Consider the following 20,133-nt stretch of genomic DNA (forward strand, 5'->3'; position numbering starts at 1 on the left):
TACTCTGTTTGATCAAAGCCACAGCTTAGGTAAACACTGAAGGTCAGGAGAGGAAGTAACTCTTCCTCTAGCTGTGTTGAATGCAAGAAGTTGGCTTGAACGGTGTCAACTTTAAACCACATAAAAAATTTAACCTTGTTTATATCTCACCTTGCTTGCATTTAAATTGTCATTGTGGAAAAGCAAAATATTTTTAAAGGTACTCTAGATTTTAAAGAGAGCACTCAACACACTGTTGAATAGAATTTGTTAGCGACCACATGTGTATCATGAAAATGGCTGACATTAAGTGACCCCACATTGGTGTACACCTCCACAAAAATGTGAAAGTGCAATGGAAAGAAAACAATGACTTTGCCATGACTTTAAAGGAAAGCTGGCTTCACCCCTCTCCCATCATCAACCAAGACTAACAAATGAAAGGAGTCAGCATATACCAAAAAAAAAAAAAATATATGGTTTTCAGTTCCCACCAATATAATTTCTGAAACACTTGGCACAAGACCTGTGAGTCCTGGAGGCTGTTATTTGGTTTTACCCATTCTGAAAATTACAGGGAGAAAATCACAGGCTAGGATCAGGTGTCCAAATCTTCATCTCAAAGGGTGAATCATAAAACTATTATAAAAACTGCATCCTGCTACACTGACAGCTGTCATTTCAAATCTCCCCAGTGCAGAAAACAGTGGTGACAGCTGCTAATGACTTAAACGTGAGATTATATTGTGATGTTTAACAGCACGGACAAGAAACATTTTTTTTTTTTTTTTGAGGGTTAATGAAAGTAAAACATCACCCTGTTGATAATGGATAAAGCCTAGGGATATGAGATCATTTAAATAATTAGGTAAAGGATTGTATAGTGACACTCTTGTGTGGTTTGTGTGTGTCTTTTCCACTTGTGAGTAGGTAACGTTTAAATGGAAGGGCTTGTGCATTTTGTTAGTTACTTTTGACATTGGCGGATCTGTCCTTAATTGCTGTTTTAGAAAATGTGCAAAATGGCATTAGCACAGCTTCCCAGGTGGCACTAGTGGTAAAGAACCCTCTTGCCAATGCAGGAGAGAAAAAGAGATGTGAGTTCGATCTCTGGGTTGGGAAAATCCCCTGGAAGAGGGCATGGCAACCCACTCCAGTATTCTTGCCTGGAGAATCCCATGGACTGAGGAGCCTGGTGGGCTGCAGTCCATGGGGTCGTAAGAGTCAGACACGACTGAGGTGACTGCACACATTCAGATACAATCACAGAACTAGGGAGAGCAGAAGAACCCATTTTACAGGAAAGAAAACTGAGCTCCAGAAAGAAGGTAACATTTTAGCTTTCTTTCCTATACACCATTAACTGAAGAGAAAAGACAAGAACTTATAAGCTTTTATTGTTTTGTTTGGTAGTAAGTCAAATATTATCTCCCTTAGCTGGAACAAAAACAGGAACTTAAAAAATTTTGTTGTCAGGCCTTTTTCTGAGAATGTTTGGGTTACGGCAGGAAACCCGGGATTCTATTGGTATGGATTCTGATGCGTAAAAACTGCAGGGCAGATTCTCCAGAACAGACTCCCATAAAGTCCATCACAAAGAGAAATAAAACAGGAATTGTGAATCATATGAGAATACAATGAAATAAAAAATTCACGGAGACACCATGGAATAAAACAGTAGCAAGATATTCAGGAGTGAACAAAAAATGTATTGGGCACCCCTTTGAAGGCAATGGCTACTCATTCTAGTATTCTTGGGCTTCCCTGGTGGTTCAGACACTGAAGAATCTGTTTGCAATGCAGGAGACTCAGGTTCTATCCCTGGGTCAGGAAGACCCCCTGGAGAAAGCAATCCACTCCAGTATTCTTGCCTGGAGAATCCCACGGACAGAGGAGCCTGGCGGGGAGTGTTGGACATGCTTGAGCAGCTAACACTTCTGCCCCACCCCAATGACACCCTGAATATGCTGCTTCCTTTTCCCTGTACTTCTAGCTCTCAATCAGAACTGAAGAGGTAACTGACATTCTAAGGTAATTTACTTTTCCCAACCACTGTGTTTCACTCTTCTGGAAAACCCATCTGGACATAAATAGCACTCACCCTTCTTTTCCTTGGTTAGGCTGTTTATCCAACATTTTCTAAAAAGTAGAAAAGGTGAAAACAAATCCCAAACTTTTGATGAAATAGGAGAGAAGGGGAAAAAAATAGAAATCTGCAGGAACTGGATAAATTAAGAATTCTTGTGTTTAAATAGACCTTCTCATTTTTTTAATCTTTTCCCTCTTCAAACAACCAAGTTTTAACCACTTCTGTTATCTACACTGTGATCTTTGAATTAAACCATTTGAACCTGAGATATGTGAGATCTGATTCCATAGGGTCTATTAAAGTAAATTGTTTTAGCAAATATGCTTGTTCCATTTGATTTTGAAGAATAATTGGTTAATGAGAGAACGATTACTTTGTTCAGACATGATTACTGAAGAAATGTTTCATCCATATGTTGCTGAGTAATGGGAAATTCTCCAGTGAAGGGGGGACAATGATTAGAAGAAACAAGATAGCTCAAAACAATATTCCCCAATGTGTTACTAAAAATGTTTTTAAAAAATAGACCAACTCTAAGTAAGTACAGAGTTTCTTTGTAGAAGCCTGGAAGTTCAAAATGCCTAATAGGACGAAACTGTTTGTTGAAAAAGCACCATGTAGCTTTCTTTGTCTTTTAAATCAAAGGACTGTGGTTTCCTCTGAGACATTATGGGATCAGACCAGTGGTTTGCTGTCCTAGCATCCTTTGTGTCATTAATGTTATTCAGAATGTGGCATTAAAGACCTAAGTCATATATTGATAGTTTCCAAAATATTGACCAATAGACCTCATCATAGGAATTGCCCACAGGACAACTTGAATGTTCTCCTTTGATGAGGGGACTAAAAAGGAGGTCGGGGGGAGGGAGGGTGGAAAACACTGGATGTTCATCAACTTTACTTTTGATTGTAAATGGTCTGAGGTGGAAAAGTGACCGCTTGACATATTCCATATTTCTCAAAAATTAGCTGAAGTCAAATAAGGGGACAGCAAACTTGTCTCCGTAAATCTGTTTTGGTCATCCTGGTTGCTAAATGCAAGGACACATGATCCCAATCTAAATAGTAGAGTTTGTTCCACATCTCGAAGGTTAGCTCAGCCCCACTCTCTGCCCAAATGAAACAAAAATAAGAACTCCAATTTTAGTTTCACACAAGCATGGAAAAGCCAAAGTAACTGACTCCCTTAAATTCGTACATTCCTGGATTTTTCTGAAAACAATCCACAATTTTTTTCAGTTAAAGGCTTATTTTAACCCTTCAATTATGCTGTACGAACAACAAATGAGCAGGCGTTGAGCATCTATGAATAGGGCTGAAGGTTATAATCACTTAGAATTGCAACTGAGATCGTCTCTCACACATTCAAAGAACACAGTGTTTTGGGGCACCCACTCGGCACAATTTGCTGGAAGTCAGGGAGGTTTCACAATACACACTGGGTTTTGGAGAATGAGCAGGAGTTCACCCCAGCCAGCGAAAGGGCATCCTGGGTATGGAACACAGCATGAGCAAAGGCAGGGTCATTCAAGGACGGAGGGGTATTCAAGAGGCAGAGAGTTCAACACAGCTGGATGGTCGCTCTGCGGAATTTTCTTCTTTAATATAACACTGGCACCACATGACATAGAAAGGAGCTCTGGGGCACAGAAATGGCTGGGACTGAAAACATAAATTAGGTGTCATTAGAGTCTCGCTATTAACTGCTGTGCCAGAACTCAGGAAGAGCACCTAGAAAGAAGGGAAGAAGATGGAAGACTGACCCAAGCAGATGGCTAATATTTAAGGAACAAAAACAAGGAGAGAAAGTGAAATTAACAAATAAACAAATCAGGGCTGGACGAGGATAAAGGAAAAACAGAGTCCCATGTGTGAAAGAAAATGAGAATAGACAGAGAGAAAGGCGGGCCAAAGAAAGGTCACAAAGAAATATTTAAAGGAAGCAATGGAATTGTAACTTGGAGGTTGGATTATTGATAAAGGAAGTTTTAGGAGAGGTTTTTAAAACACGACTGTCTTCCCACCCAAGACTGGGATCTGGGTTTCCTTGCACCTGTCTATGCTCTGTAATCGGTTGGCCAATAAAATGCATCTGTATTAAAGTTCTGTCACTCTAAACTGGACCATTTGTAGAGGTGTGGGTGGACCTAGAGACTGTCACACAGAGTGAAGTAAGTAAAAAAGAAAGACAAATATTGCATATTGATACATACGTGTGGAATCTTAAAAATAGCTTTAGATGATCCTTTTACCAAGCAGAAAATAGAGACACAGATGTAGAGAACATATATATGGATACCAAAGGGGACAGGGAAGTGGGATGAATGGAGAGGTTGGGATTGACACACATGCACACTACTGCTGCTGCTGCTGCTAAGTTGGGTCAGTCATGTCCGACTCTGTGTGACCCCATAGATGGCAGCCCACCAGGCTTCCCCATCCCTGGGATTCTCCAGGCAAAAGTGTTGGAGTGGGGTGCCATTGCCTTCTCCAATGCATGAAAGTAAAAAGTGAAAGTGAAGTCGTGTCCAACTCTTAGTGACCCCATGGACTGCAGCCTACGAGACTCCTCTGTCCATGGGATTCTCTAGGCAAGAGTACTGGAGTGGGGTGCCATTGCCTTCTCCAAGATACGCACTACTGTGCATAAAATCGATGACTAATGAGAACCTGCTGTAGAACACAGGGAACTCTACTCAATGCTCTGTGGTGACCTGAATGGGAAGGAAATCCTAAAAAGAGGAGATACATGTTTATGTACAGCTGATTAACTCTGCTGTACAGTGGAGACTAACACAACATTGCAAAGCAACTATACTCGAATGAAAATTAAAAAAAATTATAATAATGTTCAGTCATTCTTAAGAAATGGGTAGCTCCACCTGCTATCTCTTGGATACGTGTTCTTGGAACCCAAACATCAAGCTGTAAGTCACCCAAGAAGCCCAAACCCCCACTTCCAGACCTTATGGAAGCTCTTTAAAAAGATCCTCCAGGTACCACTCTAATTACCTCACTGATGTCCCATGGAACAGAGATGAGAGGTCCCTGTAAATTCCCATAAGGTACAAGCCCCTGAACAAAATAAATGACAGTTGTTTCAAGACAGTGGCTTCTAGGGGGTTTGGTTATGCAGTGAGAGTCACTAGCAGAGCTGAGGACTACATGGCATATAGTATTTTTTTTAGTAGGTCAGAAATGAAGGAAAGGAGTTAAATAATGCTATGGTTTGGAGGATGGCAGGATGCAGGTGAAAATTTGTAAGGATTTCAAAACCTTGAGCAAGAATGGTGAGGAAGATCCAGAAGAGGGAGCCTATAGGAGAGGGTCACTATTAGTCTGCCAATAAAAGGAAGGTGGTACGTTTATCCAGGGAAAGGAAGACTAGGGAGAAATTGTTCTCAGAAAGAAAGAGATAAGAATACATAACTGACAATCAAAAAAAAGAATGAAACCGTAGTAGGCAACCTACCATTGCAAGTGCGTTTTAGATGAAATTCTGTGATTCATTTCAGGCAGTCTTAAGGAGAGGGGAACTTCTCGTTGAGATCACAAGGGCGACGTTCTATTTCTTTCTCTCCACATTCCAAACCCTAGCGTCTCACTGGGGAGGAAGGAATAATGGAATACACAGATGAGTATGGCGTAGAATAAGCAAGGGTAGAATGATGAAGAATGTCTGCAGGCTAATATTGATGCATGAGAATAATCTTAAGAAAATAAAGCCCATCTATGGGGAAACCCAAGACAGGAAATTTATGGAGAAATAAAGTCATTTGCAGTATCTAAACCAATTCATGACTTTGACACTCAAGGAGGATTCTTCGCAAGACAGAGATGCAAAGGCCTTCAGAGGATCCAGGCTGTACACACAGAGTGAGAAACCCTAAAAAGTGCTAATTGAAGGCGACCATCAATTCTTAGCAAGTCAGAAGATTTAGGGAGAGTTTAGCATTCGTAAAAGAGAGGGTGACAAAATGACCTGCAGGTCAGATCCGGTCCATGGCAGGTTTTTATACTGTGCGTGAACTAAGGACATTTTTACAGTTTAAAATGCTGGAAAAAATTTAAAAAGTGAATAATAGTTCATGACATCTGAAAATTACATGAAATTCACATTTCAGGGTCAATAAATAAAGACTTAATGGTACACAACCACACCCTCGCATTTGTCTTCATCTCATCTTTCACTGTAACAACAGAGTTGAGTAGTTACAGCAGAGACTCTAGAGCAAGCCTGCAAAGCCTAAAATATTGCTTACATTCCTGGCCCTTTGTGGAAAAATTTGGCAGTCCCTGAACCACCAGTTTCTTTATTTTTATTTTATTCTTGCTTTAAAATAGACTGACTTTCTTCTATCTGTTTCCATGGAGTCAAATTTGATTGATGTGGAGTTGTGTTAAAAACTGAGTTTCTTTCTTTCTTTTTTAGAAAAAGATATGGTAACTTTGGGTTGGTTATTGATTTCTTTGTTTCTGAAAACACTTGGAAGAGACCCAGACTCTTAGCTTGTGTCTACCACTGAGCTAGTCTCTCCCCCACAGTTGCACAGACTGCAAGCATATGCTGTCAGTGGAAACATTTTTTTTTTTTTTTATCCATTTCATGAGTATAGATTGAGCATTGTCCTAGGCGTTGGGAGTGTGGCAGGAAAAAGGACAGCCAAAGTCCCTATTCTCACAGAAGGTACTTTCTTGCAGTGGGAGACAAATCATAAAAATGTAAACAGATGAGCCAGAGAAGCAGAGATCCTGATAAGCTATAGGTAACAAATTAACAGGAACAATTGGGATGGGATGGGATGGGGAGCTTGTGAAGACAGGAAAGGACTCTTCGAGGAAATAATCTTTGAGCTAAACTGAAAGGATGGAAAAAATGCAAACGGGTTGGAAAACACTGGGTCTACAGGCCATTTGGCCCCTGCTGGCCACGAGGATGTGGTGGTGTCTGAGGAAGTGACTCATTGAGCAGGGGAGGATGGGAAGAAGGAAAAAGAGGTGGGGAGAAAGGGGGTGAATCAGGACTGGACCTTGGTTTAATGACTTTATTATTTTATTCTGACCACAGTGGGAAGCAGCTCATAGGTTTTTAAATGGGTCTGGAGGCGGGAGGCATGATTACATTTGCAAAGGGACTATCAATTCTGGTGGTCTAAATCAGTCCTGAAGGAAATCAACCCTGAATATTCTTTGGAAGGACTGATACGGAAGTTCCAATACTTTGGCCACCTGATGCAAAGAGCCATCTCATTGGAAAAGGCCCTGATGATGGGAAAGAAAGAGGGCAGGAAGAGAAGCAGTGACAGAGGATGAGATGGTTGGACGGCATCACCGGCATCACCAACTCAACGGATATGAGATTGAGCAAACTCTGGGAGATAGTGAAGGACAGGGAAGCCTGGCGTGCTGCAGTCCATGGGGTCGTGACGAGTCAGAAACAACTAACCAGCTGAACAGCAACAATCAATCAAATCTGATACATTGACTGCACAGTGGGAATGGAATCAGAACCCCTGGGGGCCACTGCAGAAGCAGCCAAGTGGACAAGAAGTGACAGGAGAAATGGGAAAACAAGCGTTATGATTTGGAGGTAAAGTTGGATGTCTTGGACATAAGATATAAAGTGATAAAAAAAAAAAAGGAGTTAAGTGAGGAGGAATCAATGCTTTGAAAATGAGTCCAAGCTTGTTCATTCTGAGTCAACATACCAAGGCCAAAGTCCAGTCTGGAGTGGGTAAGTTCAGTTCTGGACATGCTTAGAAGTACTAGGGCTAGAGACGAAAGTGTAACTTCTGAGGCAGTCCAATGCAGAGGGAACTGGAACTGCCGACATGAAAAGAGCCGGTGGCGGGACAAGAAAATAAAACTCATCCTCTAACACTTGAGATAAAAAAGTGAAAGCAAGTAGCTCTGAGTTTCAGAAGAGCCCCAGATAAGAAAAGCAACTCTCAAATACTTGGGGTTTGCTTTGTTTTACAAAAGAAAAACACAGTCAGTAGCATAGGTGTAGTCTTTTGAGTTGGTGATCATTGGTGGACACCGGCTAGTGTTCAATTACATTAAGTGCAAACTGAGAAACATTTTAAATATTAATGTGTTTACTCTACTTATGGGCTTCCCTCAGTGGTAAAGAACATGCCTGTCAATCCAGGAGATGTGGGTTTGATCCTTGGGTCGGGAAGATTCCCTGGAGGAGGAAATGGAAACCCACTCCAGTATTCTTGCCTGGAAAGTCCCATGGACAGAAGAGTCTGGTGGGCTATATAGCCCATGGGGTCGCAAAGAATCAGACATGAATGAAGCAGCTGAGCACACAATATACATATAGTTATGACCGATTCACATCGTTGTATGGCACACGCCAACACGACACTGTAAAGCAATTATCCTAAATGAAAAAGAAAATACTTTTACTGACAACCAAGCTCAATTTCCAAGTAAGAGGTTTTGAGGACTGCAAGGCAGTCTGGCACATGGAAACCCCATCACTGTCAAAGTCCCAAGGTCATGCCCTGACCAACAGAAAGTAACACCTGTCCCTGGATGGCTTTTAGGTAAGTTTTGCAACTTCTCTGAAGCTTGGGAGGAGTTGAGATTTGAAAATAAAGCCATTTTCTTTATAACCTTGATTTCGGAGTTCTTTAAATCCTGCTACATATATTATTTTATAAATTTGAAAATGTTAAAGTAAAACCATGGGTTTTACTTTCATAGAAAGGGCTGCTGCTGCTAAGTCATTTCAGTCGTGTTCGACTCTGTGTGACCCCATAGACGGCAGCCCACCAGGCTACCCGTCCCTGGGATTCTCCAGGCAAGAACACTGGAGTGGGTTGCCATTTCCTTCTCCAATGCGTGAAAGTGAAGTCGCAAAAAAAAAAAAGAAAGTGAAGTCGCTCAGTCGTGTCCGACTCTTCATGACCCCATGAACTGCAGCATAAAAAGGGCATACATTTTAAAAGTTTCTGAAACCCTAATCTTATACAAATTCCTCTTTGGACAGGCAAGAAAAGTGAGCAGAGTGGTTAGGTAACTTGCCTAATATGAATAGAGCTAGGGGCATAACCAGTACCCAAATCCAAGTTCTTTCCTTAATAAAGGCTCATAATAATGAACAGGAGAAGAAACTTCCACCTAGAGGGAGCTTCTGGGGACTCAGATAGTGAAAGTCCACCACTATAAGAAGGATCTGACTCAGGTTTAAGAGCCAAGACTAAGAAAAAGCATCTCACGTATATTTCACAATGCATGTACCTTCAATGGAGAAGAAAATGAGTAATAAGAATAAAATATTTAAATTATTGTTTTATACATTATTTCTAAATTTCTTAAAATATCTCTCTAGGTCTCCAAATTTCACTCTTTCCCCGTGATTTCATGTTCTTTACACTTTGTGTCACAAAGAGTCGGACACGACTGAGCGACTTCACTTCACTTATACTTTGTGTGTGTGTGCTAAGTGGCTTCAGTCATGTCCAATTCTTTGCAACCCCATGCACTGTAGCCCACCAGGTTCCTCTGTCCAAGGGATTCTCCAGGCAAGAATACTGGAGTGGGTTGCCATGCCCTCTTTCAGGGGATCTTCCTCACCCAGGGATTGAACCTGCATCTCTATGTCTCTGGCAATGGCAAGGAGGTCCTTTACCACTAGCATCACCTGGGAAGGCCTCTCTACACTTCACCTGTATAGTTAAAGGTTTGACAAATGTACAAAGTCTTCAGCTTCTTCAGTATGATTTGTTTGAAAGTCCTAGATGAAAAACTCATGTCAATCTTCATTTTATCTACCTCTTGTTTCCACCCATTGTCATTGCAGTATGACAAGCAAAACTCTTTTATTGCAACAATGTTTTTGTTTTTTGGTATAGCAATATCCTTAAAGTTTTGTTTGTAGTAAAAAGGCTTAAAATGCTATTTTTCTTCTCTTCACTTTGAAGCAATCAGTCTCCCTCTCACTGAGCTCTTACTCAGACAACTAGTATGCAGAATTATACCATATCAGCTGTGTAGGGCGGGGGGAAACACATGCATTGTTTCTTTTCTGGTAAGCAAAGTAGTGTTTGCCAGTTAAATCCCCAGGTAGCTAGCTTTCAAACAGTCAGATATAAAATTAGCAAATGAAACATCTGTTCCTCACTATTATTTTATAATCACATTAATTGGCAGATGTCTTTAGGTAACAGAGGAAAGCATATCAGCCATTACATGTGTTTCTATAGGGTCATGCTTTTGGCCACTGGGTATCATGTGCCCAAAGGTCATTGCAGCAGGAGACAGTTACCCTGGACTCAGAGAGCAGCCAGATTTCTCCCCATGCAAACCTCCTGACAAGGGAGCTAGCCGCCCACCTACAACAGGAACGAGGATGCCCTGTTATACCCCAATGTGGACAACCTTACCCTCACCGCTGCCAGGTTTGGTTTTTCAATTATCATGTAGTTTGCAGAAAAGCGCTGTGCCAATTCAATTACTGCCTGATTAATGGAGTGTTGCGGGTTTATTTCAGGGGTCTAGCTATCTATTCATTAGCATATTGGGGCCTCTACTCCGCTGTTTTGTCCTGATATGCTTTGAAAACTCCCCAGTGCAATTAAAATACTCTAATATGCTTTAAATAGTTATTTGAGAAAACACATCCAGACTTTTTTTGTATTCCTTGGGGATTTTGTTAAGCACATCCAGATTTATTAGAAGGCATCTACAATTCCTTTATAAACACATTCTTCATTCCTCATCTAGGTTTTGGAATTTTCCCTCACCAGATGAGCAGCCCTGGGCTGGGCAGTAGAGCTCCTGTTTCCCGCATCTGGAGGAGGAGACAGCATCACAAAAGACTGAGTCTGAGAATTTCATCCAGTGATTTGCTTTCATGGGATCTTCTCCAGTTTGCTTTGAGTCATAGACTTGACTAGCGACCGAATCTAACATGGAGTCTCTGCAGGCGTCTCTATGGGGTTCTGTCCATATTCAGTAAGAAGGAGCCATGATTAGATTGAGTTGTGAAGAATATCCAATTTCCATGGCCTTTTCTCTTTCTGGAGAATGATATTAAGAGTGAATGACCCTTAGTGGGCAAAGAAAGATCCTCCTCTTAGTAGCCACTGTGTTTGCCATTTTATGTGTGGCCACCTTTACATACAGATGGGCTAAAAAAATATGTAGACTCTGATGCTAGTCTTTGCAAATGCCACCTGTAAATTCAAGATGGTGGAGGGGCAGAATAGACTCATTTGCTAGCAGAAGAAGACATGCAAAAGAAGTTTCGGAGGCCGCCATCACCGGCCACCCACACACCCATCAGGAGTTGGGATTGGTGAGAGTCAATGGCCATGGGTGAAGATGGGCTTGAATTAAACCCACAAGAGCCAAGCTCGCTTTTTCTGATGCCACAGTTTTTCCGAACACTTCTCATATATTCCCATTTGAGCATCACAACAGTCCCGTGAGGAGCTAATGCTACACACATGGATGGTGATGCAGTTGTGGAAGTACAAGAGACGTTTTGTTTCAGATGTTGTGGATTCAGACCTAACTGTGTCTAACTTTGTTCCCAGTGACCCAGGCTCAGTTTGTAATCCAAGATGCTATCCAGAATGTTGTTATAGAGCATGTTCAGTGCTCAGATATTATGGAAGAAGCACACATATCTGAGAAGGTCATCATTCCTGAGCAAGTGCTGGACTCAGGTGGAACCGAAGAAGTGTCTCTAGCAGAGTGCACAGTCCCAGATGCTATTTCAGCTTCTGATGTTACTTAAGCCTCAGTGTCTATGCCAGAACATGTCATGACGAGTGAATCTGTGCCGGTGTCTGACGGTGAACACATTGAATAAGTGTGTAGGAGTACACTATAGTGTAGTAGGGAAATCAGAAATCATTGCTGATTCTCTGACTGCCGATAGTGTCTGAAGAAGTATTGGTAGCAGATTGTGCCTCTGATGCAGCCATTGATGCCAGTGGTGAAACAGAAAGATGATGGTGAAAGCAACTGTGAGGGCAACCTTGATTTCCTGTAAGTCTTGAGGTACAGTGATTGCCAAAGTGTTTCCAAAGGCTGTCTTTCCCAAATTATATCAGGGGTGCAATTTTCTTGACTTCTGTGAAATTAAATTACATAGAACTTCCTTTTTTGTTGTTTCACTTTGGAGCCTGTAAGATGACTCAAAATATTTAAAAGTGGAACGGTACAGGGTCATTTCTCTATGAGGACACAATAGAAAGATGAGATTTCTGCAATCTAAAGAGAGAAGGATGGAAAGCAATAGAACTAAAATTTTGAAATCATGAAGGATGTGATCAGGCTGTTAGCAGACTTTGTTAGAATTAGGAATTCTCTTAAACTTAAAAGGAGTTCAGCTTGGAGAAAAACGTGTAACCAAACTATTCATGGTCTTATACATGGACTTTCTCTACTACTGATATAATACTTAAGCACTGAATACTTTACTTATATGGTATGTAAAATGGTCTTTATAACAGATAGCATACACAAGAGTTCTGGCATAGTATCTAAGGGACTTCCCTGATGGCTCAGCAGTAACAAGTCTGCTGGAAGTACAGGAAACGTAGGTTCCATACCTGGGTTGGGAAGAATCCCTGGAGGAGGGAATGACCACCTCCTCCAGTATGATTGCCTGGGAAATCCCATGGACAGCGGATCCTGGTGGGCTACAGTCTATGGGGTCACAAAGAGTCAGACACAACTGAGAGACTAACACTTTCAACTGCATAGTATTTAAACAGATGATTCCAAAACATAATTTGAACTATGAAGGACTCATTCTAGGTTATTGAAGAAAAGTAAGGTGTTCTGGAACACACCTCTAATGTCTGGGAGGACAGCTGTGTCTTCTTACGATTGATGTCTTGGTACCACTTCCAGATATAAAATACTCTGTTGGATAGACCACAGCTCTGACCCAGCATGGAAGTTCTTAGGTCTTTAGGAACTAAACATCAAACAAATAAAGACTCACAGACTCTTTGCTTATATAAACTCACAAGACTATTTGCTTTGCTTAAATACCTGTTATGACACAGGAATTTAATATAGCCTATTGAAGTCCATCAGCATATTAGGAAATACCTTTTAAAAGTTCTTAAGATCTTGGAACTGAGAGAATTCTTTGTGTAAAGAAGAGGAAAGCCTCTTCATTCAACACATGTTTATTGTGCCCCTACTTTGTGTGAGAGAGTTCTGTAGATAATGCAAATATGGGTATCTTCTAAACTAAAAAATACTACAAACCCAAATAAAAAAACAAACAAACCAGAAGGTTGGAAGATTAGACTGTAATAGGAGTAGTGGCTGCGTGTAGTCGAAATATAAGTTAAGAGTGTGACGTAGCTTTGGTGTCAAGAAACACGGACAGTGTCATGATACTGTAAGTCTGAACAATACTTTAAGTATGCTAATACTTCACTTAACATATAGTAAGAAATATATGTATATAATATATATAAATATATTATATATAATATTAAATATGACTAATACTATAAGAGTCCAGGTTTGTTGTTAACAGATGAGATAACCAGGAGTTAGAAAGAGCAGGAAAGGACAGAAGGCAGTTAGGCAGTCACTTTAAATTTCACAATGATGTGATAAATAAAACCATGCTAATGCCAGGTGACAGATTTTCTGCTTAAGAGAAGTCATATTAAGACATGACCTGAGCTGGAAAGAAATCCAAAGGGAGAGAATGTGTATATGTCTGGCAGATTCATTTTTCTGTACGGTAGAAACTAGCACAACACTGAAAAGCAACTGTATTCTAGTAAAAGTTAATTTTAAAAAGGAATATTTCCAGGAGACGAGTAGGTAAAATGGCCATCTCCCTCCTAAAAAACAATACCCCTCCTGAGCATTTATGCATTCACTTCTGCATTCATTTATTGAATTACTGTCAGTGGGTCCATATGATATACCCCGTTTTGGACAGAACCTTTTTCTTCTACCTGTTCTTCCATTATTCCTGGATGAAAGGACAGGTAGGGAAAAAAAAGGAATAATCTTTATTTTCTGAATTTTAAGGGCCTATTATATGTATTAAAGAAATCCCTCCTTCTCCAAAACGCCTACCCATTTCAAAAAGAGGAATAAAGACTTCAGAAACCATCGACTTTTCCTGTTGAAAACTTCAGGGTATGAATAAGCTAAGTTTAGAATCATTTGTGTTTGTAAAGTGCTACCTTGATGTAAAAAAAAAAAAAATTAAAAATTAAAAAATGGAAGTGTTTATGCCTTCCCACCGCCAAAAAAAGAAAGCAGTAGGGAAGCGAAGTGGGTGAAATGTATATTTCACAGAGCAGGAAGTAAAGTATAAGCTCAGCATTTTGAGTAATGTCAGTCTCTGCCTGGTGTTAGATCTGTCGGTTCTTCCTGGTTCAGACCCATCACTAGCCTCCCGGCTTGCAAGGTGAGTGACTTAGTCTGATCGAGTCCACAGGGAATGATGCCGTGAAGCATTTGCTGCCGGGCAGTGAAGTGTAAGCAGGTCCAAAAGCGCAGCATGGTGAGTGTTGACGGATGCAGAGGCACTAAATCATCCATGCTGTAGGCTCCAGGGCAGCGGAGCCCACGTCCCTTCACACTCCCAGGAGACCACGGCAGCAGCAGAGTTTAGGCTACAGGAAAACGGAGACTTTGGGTACCAGCGCATAACTTAGCAACATGGGGGTGATAAGTCAAAGTTTGTGTTTACAGCTCTGGACAATTGCTCATTTATTTCCCCCTCCATGCTCTGATATACTGTGTGTGTGTTTGCATAGCTGTAACTGAACTCCTTAGAATCACCAAATATCATGACGGATTTTCAGATTCAATGTGCAACCCCCCAAAGCATTTCAGCCATATATTTCCCAATCTGAACTTGTAACATTGTGTTCCTTAAGGAAAATTTACTCCACATGCTTCACAGCTAACTGTGAATAAACATACGTCCGACATTCCACAAAATAGACGGTTTTCTCACTTCCAAAAATTAAAACAAATAGAAAGGAAAGGTGTTTTGGAGAATGTTTGGAAAGTATCAAAACAAGAACTTACAAATATTCTTCAGTAATAAGACAAACTCTGTGTGATTTGAAAATCATTTACCGTGTATTTAACCCACTGTTGTTAGAGATTTAATTTTCAAAACACATTTTTCTGATCAATAAAAGGAATATCTATACAAACAAACAAGCAACTTGGTTAAAGAAATTAGTGCCCAGAACTGCCATGAGAATAATGAAAATTTCAATAATATATAATAAATAACCTAACCAGTAAATAAATTTGACTTTTAAAGTTTTATTATCTTTTCACATTTATAAATCTTTTAAGCCATTTCCTTCAAAGCAGGATATTGAACTCACTCAGTTTCAAAACAATGTTAATACCCTTAATAAACTTGATTGACTCTTTACATCTAAAATAATATATTTTTAAAACTGTGTGATTATATAAATTAACAGCTTTCCTAACTATTTTATTAACATCATTTAGAAGGAAACATTGTCAGTTATGTCATAAACAATATTTAATAATCTTGCCGAAATTTAAGTAGGCTTCTACTGTTGTTTTTGGAGTTTTAAAAAGTGTTTAACTTGAAATGCCATTAACATTATTCTTTCTAGTCAGAAGATCGTAAAATTAAAAAAAAATTTTTTTAAGTATTGTTAGATTTAAAACCACATGCTCCATTCTTCCTAATATAGAAAGTATTCTATTTTTTTCTGTTTGAAATTATTATTAGCATTTTATATGTATACATTTTTTAAACTTTAATTTTTTAAAGAATGTTTTTATTAGGTCAACTAAAAAATATTGAAAAAGATCCAAGCATTTCTACAAAATTTATTTCATGTTTAGGAGAAAGATGAACACACTTCTAGTTTTTCACCCTATGCCGAAGTTTCAGCCCAGAGAGGATGTTTACGGTTCAGATTAAAAAAAAAAAAAAACCTAAGAAATATAAATGTGGAGACAACCTTAACTACAGTGTTATGAATGCAAAGTTGTAATTTTATATGTTAATCTATCAATACACAGCATGTGCAAACATATGTTTATAGACAAGGAAACAGGAATATACAAATGAGGAGATAAAATTCTTGTATCTCATTTGGTGCTCTGTAATTTCTCTCAATTTATGAATGTTTTGTTTTTGTGTTATGATTTCATTTGAAGTTGACATGATGTAACTTGGGCTTATTTGCAAAGACCTCATTGCAAACAGTCTCAAAGCCGGGACTGCCAGCCTGCTCAGAAGATGGGGCAGAAACTTTCCCTACTGGGACCTTTACAGGCAGGACAAGAAAATCAGAACATTGTGCAAGGGGAAATTTTTGAGGGCTCTTTGATAGGCAGGACAGGGATGTATTCAATTTTATGAGCACATCTGTTATATCAACCTCTCTAAATTTGGCCCCTAGGCTTCAGCAGAAAATCTGCGGCAAAAGAAAGATAAGGCTGTGGTTTACCAGTCTGCCTCTGAGCCACCTCAAGTCCAGTTCATTTGCTAATCATGATGAAACCAAAACAAAATTCAGGGACAAATAAGACAGTTTCTTTTGTATAGAAGCCCCCTGTGCAAAAGACTCCCCTCTGTTGATGGCCGGGTCCCCAGTGCATGGTGCTCAGACAAAGATTAAAGAAGACCCGAGACTCTGCTTGCTTCTTTTCTTTTTACTCAAGTTACATGCTTTTGCAAAACAGTTAGGTGAAGTCTGCTATGGAATTAGCAGATGGCTTTAATTTTCATTTGGGATGTAAGGCGTAACCCAATTTTCTTTACTAATGTGATGGATGAGTTTTAGGAAGGTTTAAAATTCTAAATTGAATTTTGATAGTTGTATAAATATGCAGGATTACATTATTGAAAGCTGGCATTGGAGTTAGAAGCTATGGAAGAAAGCTTTAGATAGGATTCGGCAGCAGAGATTCTTTTTTTTTTTTTTTTTTTAAAGAAACAATATCTCCAGGAGAAAGATCCTTGGGGCTAGAATTCTTAAGATACATTTTATTTCATGGGACAAACATCTAAGATCTTTAAGTTTATTTTTTATTATTTTTCTGAAATAATCTAGCATTTTTCTTCTGATTGTAAACAAAATAGATATGCATCATAAACAGTACATAAAGTAATAATAGAATTCCATTGTCCAAACATCATCCCCCCACACTACCATGTTTCTAAGGACACACTCACAGAACACACATTCTTATGAAAATGGCCATAGTAATATCCATATTTTGTAAACTTCCTTTTTTTCACTTAACTGTGGGAAAAAATATATGTGTTGGAATGTGTATTTAGAAACACACAAATACTTCCTTGTTAACAAATATAGATTTATAGTCTCAGTTTTATTTTCTGAATAAAATTTTGTTTTAGAGAGACATAGGTTTTTAATTAGTCTTCTACACTGGATATATAGATTCCCAATGTTTTGCTATTATAAAACCAGAATGTATTATCGTTTTCATTCAAATACTATTTATTGTTAATTTCTGATTTTTACATATTCGCCTTTTTTCTTTATTTGAAACAAACAATTTGCCTTCGTATTAACTTGTTAAAATTCTTTAAATATAAAAATAATAATACTTTGTCATAGATATGTCATTTTTCTTAAATTTTAATTATTACGTTACATTTAGCTACATAGACTATTCTAGTGGCCTTAACTATATCTGTTGTACTGTAATTTCTGGTAAAAAAGAAAGCATTTTTATTTACACTTTTAAATCTGAAGTATTTTGACACTTTTCAGAATCAAAGTTCACTTTTCTTTGTTTATATTTTGCTATTTATGTTGTACACGGTTTCACCAGTTGGTTCATTAACTCTGATAACAGTTTTGAATTTTATTATTTCAATAATGTTCTTTGTCTCTTAGAGGAATAGTGACTCAAACCTAAAGTTTAGCATGAAAGTGGAAGTGTTAGTCACTTGGCCATGTCCAGCTGAGCCACACCATGGACTGCAGCCCACCAGGCTCCTCTGTCCATGGAATTTCCCAAGCAAGAATACTGGAATGGGTTGCCATTCCCATCTGCAGGGGATCTTCCTGATCCAGAGATTGAACCCAGGTCTCCCACACTGCAGGCAGACTCTTTACCATCTGAGCCACCAGGGAAACTGGTAAAAACATACTCCATGGGTATAAGCTATATAAAGGTGAAGGAATATGGACAGATACTCTCATTAACGAAGCTAAAATTCTTGGTGTTGGGACAAACACTCAAATTTCCAAAGATAATTGTAACTCTTAAGAAGAGGCAGAAACTGCCTGAGCTCATGATAGAGGGACTAACTCTAGTCTGTGGCAATCAGAGAGGTCTTCCTTGAAGAAGTGTCATTCTAGATGAGATTTGAGAGCCGGTTGAGAATAAGCGAGATGAAGAAGAAAGCAGATCACATTCTAGGCAGGAGAGGCATGTGCAAAGGCATGGAAGAGACCAACACAGGGAAGAGACCAACACAAAAGATGGGCTTAACAACAAAATGATGAGAAGGCAATACTAAACATCAAAGTTGGCTGTGGTGAAGTTGTTGTGTTCAGTCGCTCTGTCATGTCCAACTCTTTGTGACCCCATGGACTGCAGCATGTCAAGTTTCCCTGTCCTTCACAATCTCCAGGAGCTTGGTCAAACTCATGTCCATTGAGTCGGCGATGCCATCCAACTATCTCATCTTCTGTTGTCCCCTTCTCCTCTTTCCCTCAATCTTTCCCAGAATCAGGGCCTTTTCTAATGACTTGACTCTTCACATCAGATGCCAAAGTACTGGAGTTTCAGCTTCAGCAGCAGTCCTTCCAGTGGATATTCAGGACTGATTTCCTTTAGGATTGACTGGTTTGTCAATCCTTGCTAACCAAGGGACTCTCAAGAGTCTTCTCCAACATCACAGTTCAAAAGCATCAGTTCTTCAGTGCTCAGTCTTCTTTATGGTCCAACTCTCACATCCATACATAACTACTGGAAAAACCATAGCTTTGACTAGATGGACCTTTGCTGGCAAAATGACATCTCTGCTTTTTAATATGCTTTCTAGGTTGGGTCAAATCTTTTCTTCCAAGGAGCAAGCGTCTTTTAATTTCATGGCTGCAGTCACCATCTACAGTGATTTTGGAGCCTAAGAAAATAAAGTCTGTCATTGTTTCCATTGTTTCCCCATCTATTTGCCATGAAATCATAGGACCAGATGGCATGATCTTAGTTTTCTGAATGTTGAGTTTAAGCCAGCTTTTTCACTCTTCTTTTTCATTTTCATCAAGAGGCTCTTTAGTTCTTCTTCACTTTCTGCCATAAGGGTGGTATCATCTGCATATCTGTGGTTATTGATATTTCTCCTGGCAATCTTGATGCCAGCTTGTGCTTCGTCCAACCCAGCATTTTGCATGCTGTACTCTGCATATAAGTTAAATAAGCAGGGTGACAATACACAGCCTTGATGTATTCCTTTCCCTATTTGGAACCAGTCTGTTGTTCTATGTCCAGTTCTAACTGTTGCTTCTTGACCTGCATACATTTCTCAGATTTCTCAGGAAGCAGGTAAGGTGGTCTGGTATTCTCATCTACTAGACTACTATGCAAGTGGAGACCTTCAGTAAACCTTAGATAGGTGGATGGGTCTATGTATCTGAATCTCTGCACGATGGTCTAGAAGAGTTATTGACTGCCATTCTGGGGGTTATAGTTGGCAACACGTGGGGATATTTTTGGTGTTCAATGCTGAGGGATTGGAGGCTGTTCCTGGCATCTAGAGTAGGGATGCTGTTAAACATCTTACAACACCTTGGAGATTTCCTCCCAACAAGGCTGATCCTATCCAAAATATTGAAATTTCCACAGCTGAAAAACCTTGGTCAAGACAATGGATATCAATGTGTACATTTTGATTGACTTTTGAAGCTATATAGGCAAATAAGATCACCTAAGATTTTGGAGTAAGAAGAAAAGGGGACCAAAGACAAAATCTTTGGAAATTAGAATTGTTTAAGTCACAGGGAGGGGAGGGGATGTCTTTAAAAGAAGCGAATAAAAGAACAGGCTGGAGATGTGGATACAAGAGTTTTACC

The 20,133-nt window shown here is 39.5% G+C and overlaps 1 pseudogene; it reads left to right on the forward strand.

The window, feature by feature from the left end:
• The first annotated feature begins 11,517 nt into the window (after positions 1–11,517).
• On the forward strand, positions 11,518–12,080 carry LOC128055657 (zinc finger Y-chromosomal protein-like; annotated as a pseudogene).
• The last annotated feature ends 8,053 nt before the right edge of the window (positions 12,081–20,133 follow it).

The sequence above is a fragment of the Budorcas taxicolor genome, chromosome 11 (assembly GCF_023091745.1).
Source record: "Budorcas taxicolor isolate Tak-1 chromosome 11, Takin1.1, whole genome shotgun sequence".
NCBI classification, from domain to species: Eukaryota; Metazoa; Chordata; class Mammalia; order Artiodactyla; family Bovidae; genus Budorcas; species Budorcas taxicolor.